We start from the raw sequence: 4098 nt of genomic DNA, 5'->3' as shown, positions 1-4098 counted from the left end.
CTAGGGTAGCACAAAAATGGACATGTAGAGGATCTAAGATCTAAACTAGTACGTAATAAGGAAGGGGTAAGATGAAAATCCAATCCACCAACTCTGGTGGAATAGGCTTGGTCATCAACCCTTTCAAGGTTGTTGTAAAATTGAGCACATAGGTCTTGATTTATTGCATTACTGCAGTAAACTAGATTATCAAGATGGAAGTGCTCGATCATCTGGACGACAGGCTGACAATAACTAGCAAAAAATATCCTACTTAAATATCTACATTTAATTAGGGTATATGTATGATCAATGAAATCAACCCTATGCCGCTCCGTGGGGAATCTAGCATCGGCGGGCACGACACTGGCAAAACTGGATTCAACATTGTATCGTTTCCTAATTTTAACCAAACATGGATATAACAACAAAAATGCACAATAAAAGTATATAGAAATATTTAGGATGGATTGGGGTATACCTAGGCGACATTGTGAGGCTTAAAGGGAAGAGTCTTTGGGTTGAAGGTGCCTCGATGGGGAGAAATCGTCGAGATTTAGCGTGAGGATGACATGAGAATAGCAAACAAAAAGGTTTCTATTCACTGGAAAATTGAGAGTTGAGGGCGCCTTCAAAGCCTTTGAAGCCGCCCTGAAGGTGGTGTGGGAGGCACCTTAAATAGGTTCAGCGGGAAGTTTCCCGCCGCTCTCGAGGGCGCCCATAGTGTACACGGCCTAGAGGCACCTTAAATAGGTTCAGCGGTAAGGTTTCTTTCACGCGAAGCCTTCAGCTCTGGAGGCTTGCACGACCGTGTAGTGTACACGGCCTGGCTTCTCATCTTGGCACGACCGTGTGAGGTTCACACGGCCAAGGCCACTTCCTTTGCTACTGTAATGACACGGGCAGTGATCCACACACGGCCTGGGCAACCCCCCATGGCAAGGTCGTGTGAGGTACAAGAATGGTGCCTTCTTCCTTTGCTTCGCTTGCAGATTTTCCCTTAAACACTAAACCTTCACCAAATTCGACTCCTATTTACAGAAAATGCACAAAAGTATATCTCCAAAAAAAAAAAGTAAATATGCTAAAAGGAAAGCTGGAAGTACGAAAATACGTAGATAAAGCATGTACAAAATATGTGAATGTGCGTCAAAAGCGTGCTAAACAAGTGTATACAATTTACGCACATCATACCCCCGGACTTAAACCTTTGCTTGTCCTCAAGTAAAATGTTGCAATCTAAATTCATATGTTCTACAATGCTCTCATATCCCTAATGCATTCTTCTAACTCTATCAAAAAGTTTGATTGACAAGCATGATCATGGAAACAAGTTAAGTATGGCTCAAGCATAAGTTCTTGTGCACAGTGCAAAGTAACCAGTGATAGACACTTACTTGCCGCACACTTGGTTCATATTTCTCAATCAACCCAAGGTCTCAAAGGCGTGCTCAATCTCAAGAGAAACTAAGCAGTCATTTCCCTAGTAACCTAACTCGGTCTCAAAGGGGTGACTTGCTAGATTCCACTCACGACAACTATTTTTTATATCTCTTATTCACTTTTTTTTTCATAAGTATTTGCATTGTGCAAATCTTATTCACAAATGTACTTTTAGCACAAATGTAGGGATATTTTGATTTTTCCAAATGAGCTTACATGAGTTGAGCCTCATCCAGTAACCAAAATGAAGTTTGAGAAATCACCATGGAAACCAAGTACTAAACAAACAAGATGAATCATGACTATTTCAATGATATCAACCATTCAAACATCGAGTATATGTGTAGTGAAGATAAGATCCTTAAGGTCAAGCCAAGACTAAAACTCATCTCTATATGATACTTAGCTTATACCATGCTACCCAAGATAGAGAAAAGAGGTACATTAAGTATACTGCTAGTATCACTTAAAACATCATGAATCTAGATAATGAATGTGCTAACATTTAATCTTGAAGACAAGAAAGCATATAAGTGAAGTTTTGATGTTCTCAAGATGTATGCCACAAGATTTTCAAAAGATAGTTAAGTGACTATCAAAAATCAAGCAATCAAAGCAAGACAATCAAAATACAATGCAAAACAAAACTAAACATGCAGAAAATAAGCAAAAATTGAAAACTATAATGCATAAAGGAAAAGAAAAATCAGGTTCGACACTCCCCCAGACTTAAACTTTTCATTGTCCCGATGAAATCAATATGGTGGAGTAGGTGGTAAATCAGGAAATTCAGGAAGAGGAAAAGGAAAGGAATTAATAAACCACCTTACTTCATCTCTAAAACATATTATACTCAAACAGTTTATCAACATCATCTTGAAAAAATCTCATATTGCCTCGAAAATCCTCATTAAATTTCATATGAGCTCTATAAGAATTCATAAATCGAGAAATCTTTTCACACAATTCTCTCTCACTTTTGAAACATTCTAGCAGCTTTTTAAACTATTCCTCTTCCATGGGTTCATTACTAGTGAGAAAATTTTTAGTCATATCTAAATCATTATGAACATTGTCCAGAGCATAATAAAGTTCTTGGAAATTAAAACTATGAACATTACGATTGACCAAAGGAACTCTTTTTGAAGCTAAAGTTGACAATGTTTTAGAATGTTGACTTGCTAATTTCAAACGCCAATTTTCCTTAACATGAACGGTAGTGAGATCATGATTTGGCAGTCTTAAAGTGAAACTGTTCTTAATAAGAAGACTATATCCATGTTCTTCACACCTTATCATCTTTATTGCTAAGCATGAATTCAAGTCTAATCTACACGAATTATCAATCATTTCCAATTCACTTAAATCACATCCCAACACCAAAGCAACCTGAGTTAACAATCCCCCTAAAACAATAGGTGTGGTAGAGTCTGATTTCCCAAGTTTTACTAAATGTTTAAGGAAGAAATAACCAGAATTAATTGCAACATTCTCAACCATTGCCATAAACAATATAAGTCCACAAGTCTTACTAACCCCTCTTTATCTTCTCTCCCAAATATAGTATTTTTCATGACTAAATAAGCATATCTGAAAATGGGGTTAATGATGTGAAGAGCTCTAGAATTGTGAGGGTTAAAATATGATTGTTCAGAAATATGTTGCAAAAAATATGAATTTTCGAACTGAGGTAAAATTGTACACACATCATTCTTTGGCAACTCATAACAAGTATTAAAATCTCTTAACGTCCATTCATAATCCTCATTAAATAGTCAAAATTTTAGTTTACCCCCACCTTGAACATTATCAACCATTATAGAACTTAAAAATTCAAAAACAATTCTAGGGTAAGTAGGATATTTCATATTCATTAAACCACTCCAACCTATTCTTTCAAGTAACCAATTTACATCATCCTTAAACCCTAATGTTTCCAAAGTTGTGTCATCCATGAATTTGGTACTCACGAGGGGATGCTTACATAAAGAAGAATACCCAAGATGTTGTTCTTCGCTAGAAAAAAGAATACCAAAGTCGTTAGAAATACCTTTGAAACAAGAATTTCTTTCTTTTGTTGCAACCATCTTCTCCTTCCCTTTTCTTGTAGAAGAAGTCCCCCTTGTCACATTTTCCATGGTAGAAGAGATTTGAGCCTTTTTAAAAAAAATGAGAGGAAGAAATTATAAGTGGTAGTTTGAAACCTTAGAGATAAAGAAACGAGAGAGGAAAAGGAAGAAGAAAGGGGTGTGCGGTCATGTGCCGCCCACACCTCGTGCCCTAACCCCTTTTAAGGGTATGGACTGGGTCGTGTATTATTGCACGACCTAAGTCATATTACTTCGCACAACCGTGTATGGTACACGACCATGCCCATCTCTTTCTCGGGATGACTCACACGGCCGTGCCAATTGGCACGGTCATATCCTTCTCCTCCTCGGCTATCCTTGAGTGGTAGTTTGAAACCTTAGAGTTAAAGAAATGAGAGAGGAAAAGGAAGAAGAAAGGGGTGTGCGGTCGTGTGCCGCCCACACCCCGTGCCCTAACCCCTTTTAAGGGTATGGACTGGGTCGTGTATTATTGCACGGCCTAAGTCATATTACTTCGCACGGCCGTGTATGGTACACGACCATGCCCATCTCTTTCTCGGGATGACTCACACGACCGTGCCAATTG

Source organism: Zingiber officinale, chromosome 10A (genome assembly GCF_018446385.1).
Source record: "Zingiber officinale cultivar Zhangliang chromosome 10A, Zo_v1.1, whole genome shotgun sequence".
Classification (NCBI taxonomy): domain Eukaryota; kingdom Viridiplantae; phylum Streptophyta; class Magnoliopsida; order Zingiberales; family Zingiberaceae; genus Zingiber; species Zingiber officinale.
The sequence above is the reverse complement of the archived record's forward strand: the minus strand, read 5'-3'. Positions refer to the sequence as shown.